We start from the raw sequence: 19,148 nt of genomic DNA on the forward strand, positions 1-19,148 counted from the left end.
GAACATTCATATCCAAAGCTGTTAATCATGAGCACTACAGTAATATGAAGGCATTTAATGTTTTTTCCCTCTGTGGGAGATTAGGTGTCATGTTATCATACCATAATCATTACGTTGAGTGCATATTTTAATTCTCTTCTCTCCACCAATACACAACTCCTTCTAGGTTTGTAACATAACCTCTGTGTGCCTATTTCCATTTCTGGGGGAAGTTATTGTTATTGAATTTCTACTATGGCTTAATTTGGTGGTTTTAGACTCATACTTGACCTGATAGAATGAGTCATGAATGAACAGAAACATGGTGAAAGTGTCATATGTGAATGTTGCAAATAATTAAGACTCAGTATTAATGAAGGGGAATTACTGTGCTATGCTATGAAAAGAAGCTTCGTGATTTAGAAATCCTGAGTATTCCTAAGTTATTATAAGAAAATAAGAACTGCAATGACAGAGAAGCACCAAAGTACTTTTTTAAAAATTGTGTTACTAAAACACTTTATAGAAAATAAAAAATAAACGCTTTTTAAATGCAAACTTTCTATGATCATCTCCATGTTCTAACCCTTTATTTTGATGACTTAACATGATATACCTCTCACTTAAACAAAATTTCATTCTCCCTTCTGAGTAATTAGGTTACAAACAAAGCAAACAAAGCCAGCTAAACCATGAAAAAGTCTTACTATTCTGTCTCTTCACAACACTCTTTTTAAACATTTGGAGGTAAGAAAAAGCTTTGCACAAGAAAAACTGGAAAATAAAATGTTTACTTTTTCCCTATTGCTTCCTCTTCCTCGTTTATCTAATACTGGGTTCCTTCTTTTTCATTACTCCATAAAGTCCTGCATTCTGCTCATCTGCCACCAAAAAAAAAAAAAAATAAATGTTTTCCCGTTAACATTTCCTCTTTTTTTCCTTTCTGTAGATTCTACTTCCCAAATTTGTCCAAAAGTTTAAAGGTTGTTTGATGGCTGTTTTCAGCTGTTACTCTTTCCATACATGAATTTTACTAGGAAAATTTGCCATGTTAGTCTAAATATAAAAAAGGATAAAGACATGTTTAATTGTGAATTTTTGTAATTCCCTGATTTCTAAGGATGAGGCTTCCTATTTGCAGGGTAAAACCTGGAAACTTTCACAATTATGAAGAATCTGGGAAGCAGAGACAAAGGAACACTGAACAAGGCAGAAGGTACCTCTGTATAATAAAGAGCTAAGCCAGAGAGAAACGAGGTAAGACACAAGGAATTATGGAGAAGCTTATAGCAGAGCAGTTGCTGTGAAATATTGAGAGAGAGAGAGAGAGAAAAGCAGAAAAGAGAGAGAGAAAAAGGAGAAAGAGTATCAGAAATCAAAGAGGGGACATCACTACAGATCCTTAAGGCATTAAAATATAATAATGAAACAACTGTGAACAACTATGGCAACAATTTTTCCATGGCATTTCTGTGGATACATATCTAAATATGTATATACATATTTAGCTATACTATATTTTTAGCTGTTCTAGAAAGCTACAAATATTTCTTCTCAATGGTTGTACCTTTTTATGCTTCTATCAGCTGCATGTGAAAGGTTTATTTGCCACACATCATTACCAAAACTTGGTGTTGTTAATCTAATTTTACCCTTTCTGATGAATGTGTCCAGATATACCATGGTGACTTTAATTTGTGTTTCTCTTATATTAATAACTTTGAGAGCCGCTTCATACATTTATTGGTAATTTGGATATCCTCTTCTGGCCTCTTGCTCATTGTCTGTTAGAGTGACTGTCTTTTCCTTCTTGATTTGTAGAAGTTTTTTTTTTTTTTTTTTTTTTTTCCTAATGGTCATGCTACAAGTCCTTTGCTAATTATATTCAGTATTTTAAATATTTTCTAACTCTGTAAATTGCCTTTATATTCTCCAAATTGTGTCTTTTGATGAAAAGAAGTTTCTAATTTTAGTATACTTTATCAATGATTTTATTTATACTTACTATTTTTTATATCCTGTTTAGGAAAGTTATGCCTATCCTAAAGTCATGAAAGTGGTAGAGTTCTTTTTTTTACAGCCAAAAAACATATTGAATTGATTTTTGTTTATCATTATGAGAAAGGGGCTGATGTTAATATTTTGTTTCATCTTGACAATATTTTTCCTTTTTGACTGCTCTGCAGGGCCACCATCGTGACAAATTGTGTCCACATACATATAAAATTGTTTCTGGACTCTGTATTCTGTGCCACTGGTCTATGTTTCTATCCTCGCACAATTGTCATAGCACTTTTTAAAACCATATGTTTATATTAAGCTTTGTGTTGGGTAGTTTAAGTGCTCTAACTTTTTTCTCTTCAAAACTATGTTGATTATTATTTCTATATTTTTATATAAATTTAAGAATTAGTATTTCAGTTTCTTTGAAAAAAAAACTAGGGATTTTTCTTGGAACTGCACTTAGCTTATAAATTGTGTTTGGGGAAAGCAAATCTTTTTGATGATACTAAACCTTCAAACCCAAAAATGTTACATATTTTCCCTATTTATTTAGATTTCTCTAATTTCAAATAATTAATCATAATAGTGGCCTAACATCTCTTTTAGTAAAGTCATTCCAGATATTTAATAAGAAATTACTACAACTTGCTAGAAGAGCAAAATTATTGCTGAGGCATAAAGTATTAATAAGAGCCAGCTTGACAATAGATGGCATTGGAGGGGTGATCTGTGGTAGATATTCAAGCAGCTGATAGGACTTGAAAACAAGAGAGACTGTAGAAAATTGGGAAACACGATGCAAAGTTTTATTATAAACGAATGGTTTTAAAAGGTACTATGATAATTGTGCAAAGATAGAAACATAGAACAGTGACACAGACTAGAGAGTTCAGAAACAATCTTATACATATGTGGACACAATTTGTCATGATAGTGGCCCCGCAGAGCAGTCAAAAAATAATTGGGAAACTGGGAGGGCTTTAGTATGACTGAAAAAGTAGTTTAATATGATTGATTATACTAATATGTATTATTTGGATACAGCTATTTGGATATTTACTATTATTGCTTGACATGAAAAGCATTTACTAGAAAACATGGTAACAATCCTTATCTCACGCCTGTAATCCCAACACTTTGGGAGGCCGAGATGGGTGGATTATGAGGTCAGGAGATCGAAACCATCCTGGCTAACATGGTGAAACCCCATCTCTACTAAAAATACAAAAAATTAGCCAGGCGTGGTGGTGGGCGCCTGTAGTCCCAGCTACTGGAGAAGATGAGGCAGGAGAATGGTGTGAACCCCGGAGGCAGAGCTTGCAATGAGCCGAGATCACGCCACTGCACTCCAGCCTGGGCAACAGAGCAAGACACCACCTCAAAAACAAACAAACAAACAAACAACCCAAAAAAACCCAGAAAACAACAATCCTTATTTTTCTCAACGTAACAAGTTATTCAGTGAGAAACTGTTGTTGCTAAGTGATGTATTTAGGCTATTTCTTCCCATAAAACTCCTGAATGTACCATCATATTACTGTTTTAAGTTAAATAGTAAATTCATGAGCCCTATATACTTAATGTATTTCCCCACTTCTCTTACTAAGAGACAGACAGTGAGACTTTGGGTCTCACGATAAGGGATTCTCTAACTTAGCACCATATAATGTGTAAATACCATATGATACAGCATTTGCAAATAAATTTTAAAATATATAGAACACATTAAGAGATTTCAACTTAACTGATTTATTGTATTAAATGTAATAGTGAGAAAAATGTTAAACCCTTGCTCTGAAGCAGATGTGCCTTATGTTACACAACTGCTCATTTCTTCATTATTTTGAAAAACAGGCAATAATACATATCTGTGAAATAAGAGCAACTGATAAACAAATGAATGTAGGGGCAGCGGGACAAAAACAAAGTTCCAAAGGAATAAACCTTTTGGAAATGTAGTGTAAAATCCTTGCCTTTGTCTTCAGTGTGAACACAAAGTTGCAGGAATCAAAATCACATAAATGAGTAGGAGGCATGAAAAATGTTGGTGATAAAAGATACAAACATGGGGAAGGCAAGTTTGAGGTATTTTAGATTGGTAATATTTTAGAAGAAAGACTATAAAAGATGCAAATAATTTGCCATATATATTGAGAATGAAACTTAAAATGTCTTAGTAGAATGATATTTATGGAATATAGACTGCTACTGAAACAAAGTCCACTTACCATTATTTTTTAATCAGCATTTGGTATTGTGATATAAAGGTTCTATCACAGCGTGATAATAGCTTGAATTCATACAAGTCAACATTCATTGAAAGCTATTATGGTTATTTAAGATTTTGTGAATTGCTGGAGCAGCTGACATTCTGTTCTCATCAAATACTCGAAGCAGGTGGCAGTATGGTTTGATAAAATTACATAAACTTGGGGTAAGCAGACCAGGGTTCCAAAACCAGTTCTCATTCATATTAGTTGTTTGGCCTTAGGCAAACTACATGGATTTTCCCAGTTTTCTTGTGAAATGAGAAAGTTCCTTTTAAACCTGTGAATGTATAATTTTTAAAACCTGATTGCAAATTTTATCTGTTTGTTCATGTAATGCAAGTACAGTTAGCAGGCTAAGAAATTAGTTATAATCTAGAGCTACTCTCTTTACAAACATGTAGAGGCCCTTTTCTGTGGAGGGGATTTCAGAGGACAGAACTATGAGAAAATCACACATTTGGAGCAGCAAGCTGTCTTGCTGAGAATGATTTAACTGTCACCTGTGCTACCTGATAAGATTTAGTTGAAGACTAAGGTAGCCCTTCTAATTTCAAAATCCTCTCTCATTGTCAAAAGTTAGTGTTTGCAGCATTTCATCAATTAAGTCCAGCTTTCTCATAATTAGCAAGGCTGCAGATGGATGCCCATACAGGACACCTTCGTCTGCTTATTCCAGCCTAGCACGCTGGGTATACACAAAGTCTGCTGGAGCCTGAGGTCCTTCCCAGGAAGTTAAGTGGAACCATCTTCATTCTGCTAGCCTATCTTTCACAACAGGCACATGCTGATTAAATGTTATTTCCATTTTATTTTTACTTCCTTCTCACCTTGCTGGTTCTATTTTATGGTTAAATCAACTTCACTGCCTTAGAAATTTTTATTAAAAACTAATCACAAAAATAAATTCTTCCAGGGTCACTTTTTAAATTTTTAGCCTACTCTGAGATGTGACAAATAATATTTTTAATACCAGTTATTTTATGTAAATAGTATTCCAACTGTAGGTTTTTTATAATCAGAAAAGATTTAGCAATATTCACATTTCAGTTTATAATGCTAGTGTTTCTTAACCATTTTCCACCATTCTCAAAACAGTATATAGACAGTCACCAATTTAATTAAAAATCCAATTTAGGAGAAACATTGAAAGTAGAAAGATCATCAGAATATAAGCCATTGAGGAAGCTAATGAAAATAAAATAAATCTTAAATAGAAAAAAGAAAGCCATGCAAAGAAATTTCACATTATCAATAATCAAATAATTTAGTGACTCATTCAAACCAATAGCAATCTAAAAACTATACTACTACCTCAAAAACATTTCTCTGTATGGTGGGGCACCAACCCTAACCCAGAGAACAACCATGACATCTGTTTCTACCAGAAATCTTTCTGGGTTTAACTTATCAACTACATCTATAAACTGCATACTGATCTCTGGCCCTGGGGAGAGTTCTGCAGAAAAGCAGACTGTTAGCAAACATCTACAAATTCAGCTTTCTCAAAAAGCCTTTTTATAATAACTATTAGTCACAAAAGCCTGCTTGGTTGTCATTTCTTCTCCTATCTGTTTTAGGAGACCCTGAAATCAATCCTCTCAGAAAATACTGAGAACACTCGATGGTATCAGAAAAATTTTGAATGTCTTTGAGAACAGGTAGATGACACAGTCTCTACAACTAGTTCTTCCAGTGAATGTTGTCTGTGGAAAAACTACCTTATTATTTAAACTTTTGCAAAATAAATGCCATACACAGGTGTCCCCATCTCACTCTTAGTCCATAGTAAAACAACTGTCAAACATGGTTTGCATGTGTTTGCTGCTGAGTGGTATGTCCACCTGCTTCAGCACGAGTAGCATTTGCAGACCCAACAGGCTCCCATCATTTTGTACTCTTGTCATTTTTAGTACCATCTGGTAGCGTTTTTGCTGAAATAATTTTCTTGAAAACTTGGCCAGAGGGGTGGTCTTCACTGGGTTTTGATGGTGTTCATGTCATTATACAAAGGCCACATCCACATTTGTTTTTCATGATAATCCTTTCTCGATGTTTGGGTTATTTTGAGATGGTGGAAGTGCCTCCAAATTCCTAGAGGCCTTATAGTTTGATTGACAGGATTTGTGAAGCACACACTTCACCTCTTGAAAGGGTCCTCTGTGACTGAATACTGTGACCTTTTGATCTTTCTCAGGTTTGAGACAAAGGTTGTATAGGTACACCCATTTTTCTATGCCACATTTGTGGAAACAATTTCTTAATTTTAGCAGCCTTTGCCATAAGGAGAAGCCAAGAATTTTCAAAACCATCAGTCCTTAGGTCCTTTTGATTTAATAATTCTTCCCTTAATTAACCTCTCTTCTTTCTCATTTTATTATAAGCAGCAAGAAGCAATCAGGATGGCACTTGCAACATTTTGCTGAGGAATTTCTTCAGCTGTATAACAAGTTCAACACTTACAAGTTCTGCTTTTCACATAACTTCAGGGGACAATTTTGCTAAGCTTTCTGCTACTATTTAACAAGGATGTCCTTTTCTCTAGTTTTCAAAATATGTTCATCCATAACTTCAGGGTACTCATCAGCAGTATCCTCCAGGTCCAAATTTTCACCAGCCACTTGTTCAAGGTAATATGGGCTTTCTCTATCATTCTACTCAAAATTACTTAAGTATTTGTTTAAAAAGCACCCATATCCCAGCATCAAAATATACGTTAATTTTATATTGCTGCATAATAAATACCACAAAATTAACAGCTTAAAAATACATCTATTATCTCACAGTTTCTTTGGATTTTGAGTCAGAGCACACCTTAACTGGGTCTTCTGCTTCAGGCTTTCACAAGTCTGCAATCAAACTGCCAGCAGGGACTACAGTTTCATGTGAGACAGCTGGTTATGTTTTAAACTCACACGATTGTTTGTGATCCTCACAGTTGTAAGACTGAGTCCCTTAGATCCAAGAGTTAAGTCACAGTTCTTTGTTGTGGTTGCCTCCCATAATATGGTGGTTTTCTTCATCAAGCCAATAAAGAGAGCAAGTCTGCTATAAGGATGGAGAATTATAAAATGTCGTGTAGTCACGAAAGTCTGTACCATTATTTTTTCCATACTCTTATTAGTTAGGAACATGTCCTGGGTTCCTTCCATACTGAAAAGGAAGGGGTTATAAAAGGACAGAAAAACCAGATGGTGGAGATCATAAGGACCACCTTAAATTGGTCCACCACACAGCTGTAGCATGTAAGTGTTAATAGCTCTTTTTTAAAAAAATAAGAAAAACGAGAATAAAACACTCAAGTACTTGTAAGCATAGTTATGAAAAGGTCTCATTTTGTCTGATTCAAAAACACGTACTGATATGGTTTGGCTGTGTCCCCACCCAAATCTCATCTTGAATTGTAACTCCCACATTTTCCATGTGTCATGGGAGGGACCCAGTAAGGGGGTAATTGAGTCATGGGAGCAGGTCTTTCTCATGCTATTCTCATGATAGTGAATACGTCTCAGAAGATCTGATGGTTTTATACAGAGGAGTTACCCTGAAGGGGCTCTTTTTTTTGCCTGCTGCAATCCATGTAAGACGTGACTTGTTCCTCCTTACCTTCCACCATGATTGTGAGGCCTTCCCAGCCACGTGGAACTGTAACTTTATTAAAACTCTTTCTTTTGTAAATTGCCCAGTCTTGTGGATATCTTTATCAGCAGTGTGAGAACAGACTAATATAGTAAATTTGTACCAGTAGAGTGGAGTGCTGCTGAAAAAATACTCAAAAATGTGGAGGCAACTTTGGAGCTGGGTAACAGGCAGAGTTTGAAACAGTCTGGAGGGCTCAAAAGAAGACAGGAAGATGTGGGAGAGTTTCTAACTTCCTAGAGACTTGTTGAATGACTTTGCCCGAAATGTTGAATAATGATATGGAAAATAAAGTCCAAGCTGAGATGATCTCAGATAGAAATGAGGAACTTGTTGCGAACTGGAGCAAAGGTGACTCTGATATGTTTTAGTAAAGAGACTGGCAGCATTTTGCCCCTGCCCTAGAGATATGCAGGACTTTGAACTTGAGAGAGATGATTTAGGGTATCTGCAGAAGAAATTTCTAAGAAGCAAAGCATTCAAGAACTGACTTGGGTGCTGTTAAAGGCGTTCAGTTTTAAAAGAGAAACAGAGCATAGAAGTTCGAAAAATTTGCAGCCTGATAATGGGATAGGAAAGAAAATCTCATTTTCTGAGGATAAATTCAAACCAGCTGAAGATATTTGCATAGGAAACAAGGAGTCAAATGTTAATCACCAAGATAATGGGGAAAATGTCTCCAGAGCACCAGAGCATGTGAGAGACCTTTGTGTAAGCCCCTCCTATCACAGGCCCGGAGACTTAGGAGGAAAGCATAGTTTTGTGGACAGGGCCCAGGATTCCTCTGCTATAGGCAGTCTAGAGACTTGGTGTCCTGCATCCCAGCTGCTCCAGCAGTGACTAAAAGGGGCCAAGGTACAGCTCAGGCCATGGATTAAAAGGGTGCAAGCCTCAAGTCTTAGCAGCTTCTATATAATGTTGAACCTGCTGGTGCACAGAAGTCAAGAATTGGGGTTTGGAAACTTCCACCTAGGTTTCAGAGGATGTATGGAAACACCTGGATATCCAGGCAAAAGTTACTGCAGGGGAAGAACACTCATGGAGAACCTCTGCTAGGGCAGTGCTAAAGGGAAATGTGGGGTGGGAGCTCCCACACATAGCCCCCACTGGGGCACTGTCTAGTGGAGCTGTGAGAAGAGGGCCAGCATCCTCTAGACCCCAGAATAGTAGATCTGCCAACAGCTTGCACCATGCCCCTGGAAAAACCACAGACACTTAATGCCAATGCATGAAAGCAGCCAAGAGGGAGGCTATACCCTGCAAAGCCACAGAGACAGACCTGCCCAAGACCATAGGAACCCACCTTTTGTATCTGTGTGACCCCGATGCCAGACAGGGAGTCAAAGGAGATCATTTTGGAACATTAAGATTTGACTGCCCTGTTGGATTTTGGACTTTCACGGGGTCTGTAACCCCTTTGTTTTGATCAGTTTCTTCCATTTGGAATGGCTGTATTTAGCCAATACCTGTACCCTCATTGTATCTAGGAAGTAACTAGCTTGCTTTAGATTTTACAGGCTCATAGGCAGTGTGATGGTTAATACTGAGTGTCACCTTGATTGGATTGAAGGATGAAAAGTATTGATTCTGGGTGTGTCTGTGAGGGTGTTGCCAAAGGAGATTAACATTTGAGTCAGTGGGCTGGGAAAGGCAGACCCACCCTTAATTTGGGTGCGCACAATCTAGTCAGCTGCCAGGGTGATCGGAATAAAAGCAGGCAGAAGAAAGTGAAGAGATCAGACTGGCTTTCCCTCCCAGCCTACATCTTTCACCCATGCTGGATACTTCCTGCCGTTGAACATCGGACTCCAAGTTCTTCAGCTTTGGGACTCAGCCTGGCTTCCTTCCTCCTCACCTTGCAGATGGCCTATTGTGGGACCTTGTGATAATATAAGTTATCACTCCTTAATGAATTCCCCTTTATTAACAGGATAGATATACATCTATCCTTTTAGTTCTGTCCTTCTAGAGAATCCTAATACAGGTGGAAGGGACTTGCCTTTTCTTAGATGAGACATTCGACTGTGGACTTTTGAGTTAAGGCTGAAATGAGTTAAGACTTTGAGGGACTGTTGGGAAGGCATGGTTGGTTTTGATATGTGAGGACATGAGATTTGGGAGGGGCCGGGGCAGAATCATATGGTTTGGCTGTTTCCTCACCCTAATCTCACCTTGAATCGTAACTCCCACAGTTTTCACATGTGGTGGGAGGGACCCAGTGGGATGTAATTGTATCACAAGGGCGAGTCTTTCCTGTGCTGTTCTCATGATGGTGAATACATCTCACAAGATCTGATGGTTTTATACAAAGACGTTCCCCTCCACAAGCTCTCTTTTTGTCTACTGCCATCCATGTAAGATGTGACTTGTTCCTCCTTCCCTTCTGCCATTATTATGAGGCCTCCCCAGTCACGTGGCGTTATATGTCCATTAAACTTCTTTCTTTTGTAAATTGCCCAGTGTTGGGTATGTATCAGCAGCATGAGAACAGACTAATATACATGTGTTTAAATTACTTCACTTAATCTCATGAATAGTTTGACTACCTTGAATACCAAGATTTAACAATGTAAAGTGACTAAAATAATACTTTTATGAAGCTACTCTGAGTATTAAATGAGATCAATTCTATGCCTGGTCAGAAAAGAACTCATTAAATGCTAATAATTATGATGATTATCATAATTTAAAAATGTTCTCAAATTCTGTATCAAGACTTAGCAAAGTCTTGCTACAGGCATGACTTTCCTATATTATGTCTAAGATCAACTTTGAGTTCATTATTACTCTATGGTCTTCTTTCATAGGAGATCCTGGCTTCCTTTCACTATATGAGAGAATAAAGTGGAGACTTACTCTTTTATTCTTCACTCCCAGAGTTCCAAGGAAGAGGACCCTCACTAAGAATGTGAGCAAGATGTGGTAGAAGAGTGTGGCCTGATAACAATTTACAGAATACTCCTTCCATGATTATATCCCCCTATTCTATTTGTTCTAAACACTTTAGATGCTAAACTACCTTGAAAGTCAAGTACAAGAAAGGCCACAGATAAAATATTCTATCTTCCAAAGCTTTGAATATACATTTTAGTTTCTAATAGAGTCTGAATTAAGATTAGCAATAAACTCTCAGCTGGAAGCTGTTATATAGCTGGAAAATAGTGTTTACTTTAAATCCAAAGTCCTTACAGATTAAGAGATATCCATCAGAGTTCATTTTATAGTAATTTAGTCAAATGTTGAAATTAGTCTAAATTAATTAATTTTATTAAAAATCATTTAACAATAAGCCTTCAATATCTACTATATGAAAAGTATTTGTTGAATCTAAGAGGATAAATAGACCTGAATCATCGGTCCTGGCTTTAAGAAGTTGAAGTTCAAATAGGTTGGAAATTGAATGCATATGAATAACTCTAATATAAAATAGATGAGATTAATGCCATAAAATATTATAGTTAAAATGCTACTGGAGTTCAGGGAGGAAGGTGAGGCTCCTACTGGGCAGGACATTTCACTAAACAGATGGTATTTAAGCTGTGCAATGAAGAATAGGTAAATACATTATAGCATATAACAATAAAGAATAAAATTGCCAATAGAGTGGACTTACAAACCAATTCTGAGTGGGAGAAGGACAGATTGTATACAGAGAGAAGCAAGTAGTTCCATTTGACTGTAATTTAGACTGTGAAAATAAGAATTGGAAAATATAAGAAAAATGGGTATATCTTAAAGAGGCATTAATTTCCAGATTCAGGTACTCAAAACATAATCTATAGAAGAAAGGAATTCATTTGAGTTTTTTTATTGTTTTTTTATTTGTTTTCTTTTTAGCATGTCTGATGGAATTAAAGGTCTGCAAAGCGAGACAAATTTGACAATGAGATTCAGAATGAATTGGAGGTCATAAATGGTGATGCAGAAACCCACAGAAAACAAAACAAAACAAAACAAAAACAAAAACAAAAACCAAATCTTTTAATAGCTTATATGAGAATTAGAGGACCCCAAATTAGACAATAGCAGCAGAAATGACAAGATGGCAAGCAATTTTAACAATATAAAAGAGGCAAAATAAAGAGGGTTAAAAAAAAGAAATTCAAGAATGATTTCAATAAGGTAAACCTGAGTGACTGGAAGGTATGTTATGATCTTATCTGAAATCGTGAAATCAGGGAAACTAACTGAGTTAAGTCCTGTTTTAATTTTTTTTCCAGACAAACGAGGCTATGTATTCCATATCACACAGGTGTAGTTTGAGTTCATGTCATACAGAGTTCTGCTGATATGCTTGGGCTATTATTCTATGTGGTGGGGCAGAAGCCTTCGGGAGCAGTCTTATTGAGGCTTAGTTACAGAAAAGAAAACTGAAGTAGTGAGTGTATGAGACTAAATGAGACTGAAAGTGATCACTATGGGAGCAATGATGAAAAGAGAGAAAAAAATGGCAAGGAATAAACCTTGGAAAATCTCCATATTTAAGAAGTGGAAGAATGTAAGCAAGACAGTAATAAAATAAGAGAAGAAAAAAACACGCAAATTTAATACAGAAGGAAAAGACCTTTAGGAGTGGCCAGCAGGTACAAGAAATGAACAATCATGTGAACACAAGTATTGGTATACAAAAGATAAAAAAGTTAAGGTTTTTGGTTGGTTTCTGTTTTTTTTTTTTTTCTTATTCTGTTGATGCACTAAAGGATTTCAAAATGCAATGAACCATGAGTGTATCTATATATTAATATATTCAAGTAATCTGCTTTGGAATAGCTGAGTAACCCTAGGGATGTACAATTCTTTCAAATCATACATACATATATAAGAGAATGGTCTTTAAGTATATATAAATAAATGTCTATGTTATTTACAAGTTCTTGTGTATTCTAATAGTCTCTTTACTTTCCTATATACACAGTCATATAATCTGCAAGTGAATATACATTTAATCCTTCTACCACACAATTTACATTTTTTTGACATGGCATTAGCTAGAACCTGCTAAACCATTTTGAATAGCAATGAGGACAGCAACCAGCTAAGACCTCTTTCTGCTTTGAGGGAGAATAGTCTAGCAAGTAATTGTGACACATAACATTAATAAAGGATTTTTTTTCTGTAGAAAACTACCATATTTTAGTAAATTTTCTTCTAGATACATGTATGTTTTCTAAAAACTCACAATCCTTTCTTTGGAATTCCTTAATATTATTCTGTAGAATTATATAGCAAGATAAACATTTGATGCATTTTAGTAGGTTTATTTTTCCCTTCACTCTTGACATTACTTCATGATATTTCTCTTATTTAAGCAGGAGCGAAGTTGTTCTCTGCTTGCAGCTTCAGAGAAAGGAGGACACATCAGAATGTGAAAATCAATAAAGTCAATGCCATGCCCATGGGTTTTAAAAGTCCAAACCTTGAAGGACCCAGGGCATAAACAATAGATTTTAAAAAATAGATGAAGAGGCAAACTGCCTCACTGCCATATTAAATAAAAACTCGCAGGAAGAAAAAAAGTCATAAACTTGAGAGGGAACACTGAATTATGTTCCTGTATCCTGACTTATCCCCATCCCTAGTCCAACTTGTATATTTGTGAAGAGGGAGAGGAGACTGCAGGGCAGCAGAACATTGGAGTTCTGATCATTGCAGAGTAGAGGATATTTGTTTTTGGCCTTTCTTGAGAGAGCAGTGGAACTCTAGATGTCCCCTTTGCCAGGCTGCAGACACAGCATGTAGGTGGTAGGTTGTGGGATAGCCTCCAAAGGTCAATGCCACCAAATGTCAGGCCCTGGTGTCATCCCATTCCCTTGAACATGGGCTGGACCTATAATTTCCTTCGGTCAAATGGAATATGGCACAATTAATAGCATGTCATTTCTGAAACTGTGGTTTCCACCTTGCCATCATTCTCCTTTCTTTTTCTGTTTCATCAAATTAGAGAAAGTTTGCTATCATGTGATGAGCGGTCCTATGGAGACATTCATGGGGAAAGAAACTGGTCTCCGGCCAACGTCAGCCAACAACCACATAAGATGGCTTGAGATAATTGCAGTCCTGGATAACACCTTGCTTGTAACCTTGTAAGAAAACTTGAGCCAGAGAAACGGGCCTGAATTCCTGAATCAATGGTGATACCTGTGTTGTCATTTTAATCCTACAGTTTTGACCTGATTTTTTTTTTTTTTTTTTTACAAAGCAATAGAAAACTCATATTGAGAGCACTACGTAGGGTGATTCTGCAGATTTGGGACTGCTTCTCAACCCAGTTCAGTGATAGTAGAATAATACCGTATTTACCTGTCAATAGCCCTGAGAATGTACAGAGTCTTTAAAAGCTGCAGAAATTTCATTTAGACCCAGAGTAACATGAGAGCAATTAATGTAACCAAATATATTCTGACCCTTGAGAGGAGAATGGCATTTACTGAGAGGAAGCTGAAACTTCAGAGACTGTGTACTAGGTTAAAAAAAAAAAAAAAAAAAAAAGATTATCTACCAGTTAGTTATTTTGAGTAAAAAAAAGGGCAAGATGGCATAATCCATATATCCAAGGATTTAGGGTATTATGATAACAAAAACCAGATATTACCCCTCCTCTGTAAGCACCGTGACACATAGAGTGCTGACTCTGCTCTCCACCTCCAAGAACTTAGAACTGAAATGACTCAGATTAAATTTCTACCATCAAGTAGAATGTAAATAATGACACATGTTCAAGGCAATTAAAAAACCCACAAATGAATAAATAGATGTAAGTTACATTTCACACATATTAGAATTTCTCACTGAGATTCAAACTACAATAATAAAATAATTTTCTCCTATAATTCGTAAATAAAATAAACTGTATTAATAGTTCAATGATGTTGAATTATCCTTACATTACTCGAATGAAGCTGACTTGGTCCTTTCCTGCCTTTGAAAAATTATCATTTTGAACCCCCAAAACAATAACTACATGAATTATAAAATAATTATAAATAATTTCAGCAAGGAAAATACAGGGCCTTTATCTTAACCTGCTTTCTGTTGCTTATAACAGAATACTTGAATTGAAACTAGGTAATTTATAAAGAAAATAAATTTATTTCTTACAGTTATGAAGGCTGAGAAGCCCAAAGTCAAGAGATGAGGGCCTGGTGAGGGCTTTCCTCCTGATGGGGACTCTGCAGTGTTCTGAGCTGATACAGGGTATCACATGGAGAGAGGAATAAGCATTCTGTATCAGGTCTCTCTTTCTCCTCTTATAAAGCCAGTAATGCCACTCTCATAATAAGCCATTAATCAATGAATGGATTAATCTATTCATGAAGGCAGAGCCTAATTGTCTCTTAAAAGCCCCACCTCTCAATACTGTCATATTTCAACATAAGTTTTGGAGGGGACCAATATTCAAGCCACAGCAGTCTCTGTTTTAAAAAGTCGTTCGCCCCCCCCCCCTCCTTTAGAGACAGGGTCTTTCTATGTTGCCCATATTGGACTAGAATTCCTGGTCCAATAAAATTTGTATTGGTAAAATTTTAGATTCACAGGCAGTTATAAGAAATAATAGGAATATATCTTATATACCATTTACTTTACCATACTCCCCTAAATATAACATTGTACAAAAGTATAGTACAGTATCACAACCAAGAGATCGACTTTGATACAATCCACCAGTCTTACTCAGGTTTCTCCTCTTTTACTTTTACTTGGATGTATGCATGTGTATTTAGTCCTATAGACTTTTATTACATGTGTACAGAGATTAATGTATCCACAAACACAATCAAAATTCATTTTCACCAGCAATGTATGAGTGACACTATTTCTCCTCATCTTCATCAGCATTTATTTTTTTAATTATTATTATTTTCATCATTCTGAGAAGGGTGCAGTGATAGCTCTTTGTGACTTTACATTTCCCTGATGGCTAATGATCCTGAACATCATTTCATGCGATGATTTACCATCGTATATCTTATTCAGTGAAAGGTATGGCCATGTCTTTTGCTCATTTTCTAATGAAAATTTGTGGTTATTTTACTATGGAGTTTTGAGAATTCCTTGTATATTCCAGCCACTAATCCTATGTTGGATATGTGGTTTGCAAATATTTCTCCAAATCTGCTTTTTGTCTTTTTGTTTTCTTCATATGGTCTTTCCTGGTGTTGTCAGAAAGTCTCCCTTTTATATGGGGGAATAAACGACCTTATCTCTGCTACATTCTCTTATTAGGTTTGGGTAAGGAAGTACAGGACTTTAACTGACTCCTTCTGTTGGGTGGGAGGACATAAAACACCGTGCTGCTGTGATTTCCCCCAAATCCTTCCTTAGGTCTCAACCAGTATTCCTTCCTCTCAAAATCTCTTAAAGTTCACCTGTGATTGCCTCTTCCACTATTTCCAGTGTTTATAGTTGTACTATATGAGGACAAACAGAAAAACATCATCTCCAGACTAGAACTATAAGCATTTTTGAAGAATATAAAACATGAACAAAAAAACTAGATGAACAAGGACATGAAAGAGTGGCAACAATAAATATTTAATGGTTATGGGCAGAAAAATAAGTGGTGTTATATCAAGAGAGGAAATCAATTGGGGAAAGTAGAACTGGGAACATTATGGGCATATAATATTTTAAAGATAATTTCCCTCTCAAACCAGTATTTTTCTGAACAATTGCCAACATTCCACCGCAAGATGTGGAAGATGCTATCTATATGGAAATTGTAGAACTTTGGCAGCCAAATAGGACCCATTTCCTCTGTTTTTATGATGAGTTATACAACATTTAGGGGTCCATGGTTTTAGGAGAACGTTTCCTGCAATGACAAAATTACAGAAAAATTTCTATTCTGTAGTTGCTGAAATATCTGCTACACAGTGACATGTACTACTTTCATATTCAAGGAAACATAATGTTAAATTGTTATTCCTCCTCTGTCACCCAATATATAGGAATAATAAAACATCCAAAATTATCTTGATTGGCTATTGTAGTATTAATAAACTCTTAGTGAACAACATGTTATTAACAATTTAAAATTACAATTTGAATAGAGTCTTCTATGAAGATAATAATTGAGTAACTACCAGTTTGGAAATGTTATTAATATTTTCCCTATAAGGAAAAAAAGAGACATAGGTAAAAATAGAATTTAAATGGCAATCCGTTATTGTTTATTAGAACTCTGAATCAGACTGAAAACTGTAAAATTCTATGTGTGTTCTGAAGTATGAAAAATTATTAAGGACTTCTGAGACTCAGCCAAATACAGCATTGGAATTGTTACATAATAGATTTATGAATTGTAGATTATAGAAATAATCTCTCTACTTTCCAAAGACCTAAGGAGGAAAGTATAACTTGTTCATTCATAATAACGTTAGCTAATATTTATAGTGAATTTCATGAGTTCTCAGTGCTATCCCAAGCATAATTTTATATACATTTATTCATTTACTTCTATTAACTATATAAAGGGGTTACTCATCATTCTTTACATTTCCATTTGTGATTACTGAGGCCTAGAATGAATAATCTTCCCAAATCCTAAATATTGTTGCTAGACTACAAAGGGATTTAGGGGAACCAATAAACCATATAGAATTATTTTTAGTCAGGTGCAGAGTCTCATGCCTGTAATTCCAGCACTTTGGGAAGCCAAGGTGGGAGGACTACCTGAAGTCAGGAGTTCATGACCAGCCTGGCTAATGTGGTGAAACAGTGTCACTACTAATAATACCAAAAAATTAGCTGGGCATGGTGGCAGGCACCTGTAATCCCAACTACTGGGGAGGATGAGGCGGGAGAATCACTTGAACCCAGGAAGCGAGGTTGCAGTGAGCCAAGATCATGCCATTGCACTCCAGCCTGGGCAACAAGAGCAAAACTTCGTCTGAAAAACTTCTTTGCTATTAGAACTAAAAGTAATTTTTAACTTACCGGGTGAAATTTTATTTATTTATTTATTTACTTGTCTGTTTGTTTTTTTAATATCTTGTTACATACTGTATTAGTTCATTTTCATGCTGCTGATAAAGACATACCCAAAACTGGGAGCAAAAAGTGGTATAATTGGACTTACAGTTCACATGACTCAGGGGGCCTCATAAACCTATCAAATCTTGTGAGACTTATTCACTATCACGAGAATAGCATGGGAAAGACCAGCCCTATGATTCAATTACCTTCCCCTCGGTCCCTCCCACAACACGTGGGAATTCTGGGAGATACAATTCAAGTTGAGATTTGGGTGAGGAAATAGCCAAATCATATCATTTCAACCTTGGCCCCTCCAAATCTCATATCCTCACATTTAAAAACCAATCATGCCTTCCCAACTGTCCCCCAAAGTCTTAACTTATTTCAGATTAACCCAAAAGTCCACTGTCCAATGTCTTATATGAGACAAGGCAAGTCCCTTCCACCTATGAGTCTGTAAAATCAAAAGCAAGCTAGTTACTTCCTAGACACAATGGGTGTATGGGTATTGTATAAATGCACCCATTACAAATGGGAGAAATTGACCCAAAAAAAGGGCATATAGGGCCTGTACAAGTCTGAAATCCAGTGGGGCAGTCAAATTTTAGAGCTCCAAAATAATCTTCTTTGACTCCAGGTCTCACATCCAGGTCACACTGATGCAAGAGGTGGGTTTCCATGGTCTTGGGCAGCTCCGCTCATGTGGCTTTTCAGGGTACAGTCTCCCTCCTTGCTGCTTTCATGGGCTGTCATTGAGTGCGGCTTTTTCAGGCACATGGTGCAAGCTGCCACTGGATCTGCCATTCTGGGGTCTGGAGGATGGTGGCCCTTTTCTCATGACTCCACTAGGCAGTGCCTCAGTGGGAACTCTGGGTGGGGGCTCCAGTCTCACATTTACCTTCCACACTGCCCTAACAGAGGTTCTGTGTGAGAGCCCCACCCCTGCAGCAAACTTTTGCCTGGGCATCCAGGTGTTTCTCTACATCTTCTGAAATCCAGGTGGAGGTTCCCACACCTCAATTCTTGACTTCTGTGCACCTGCAGGCTCAGCACCACAGGGAAGCTGCCAAAACTTGGGTCTTCCACCCTCTGAAGCCACAGCCCAAGCTCTACAATGGCCCCTTTCAGCCATGGCTGGAGCATCTGGGACACGGGGCACTAAGTTTCCAGGCTGCACAAAGCATGCGGAACCTGGGTTCAACTGAAAAAACACTTTTTATTCCTGGGTCTCTGGGACTGTGATGGGAGGGGCTGCCATGAATGTTTCTGACATGGCCTGGAGAC

The sequence above is a fragment of the Colobus angolensis genome, unplaced genomic scaffold (genome assembly GCF_000951035.1).
Source record: "Colobus angolensis palliatus isolate OR3802 unplaced genomic scaffold, Cang.pa_1.0 Scaffold177, whole genome shotgun sequence".
Lineage (NCBI taxonomy): Eukaryota > Metazoa > Chordata > Mammalia > Primates > Cercopithecidae > Colobus > Colobus angolensis.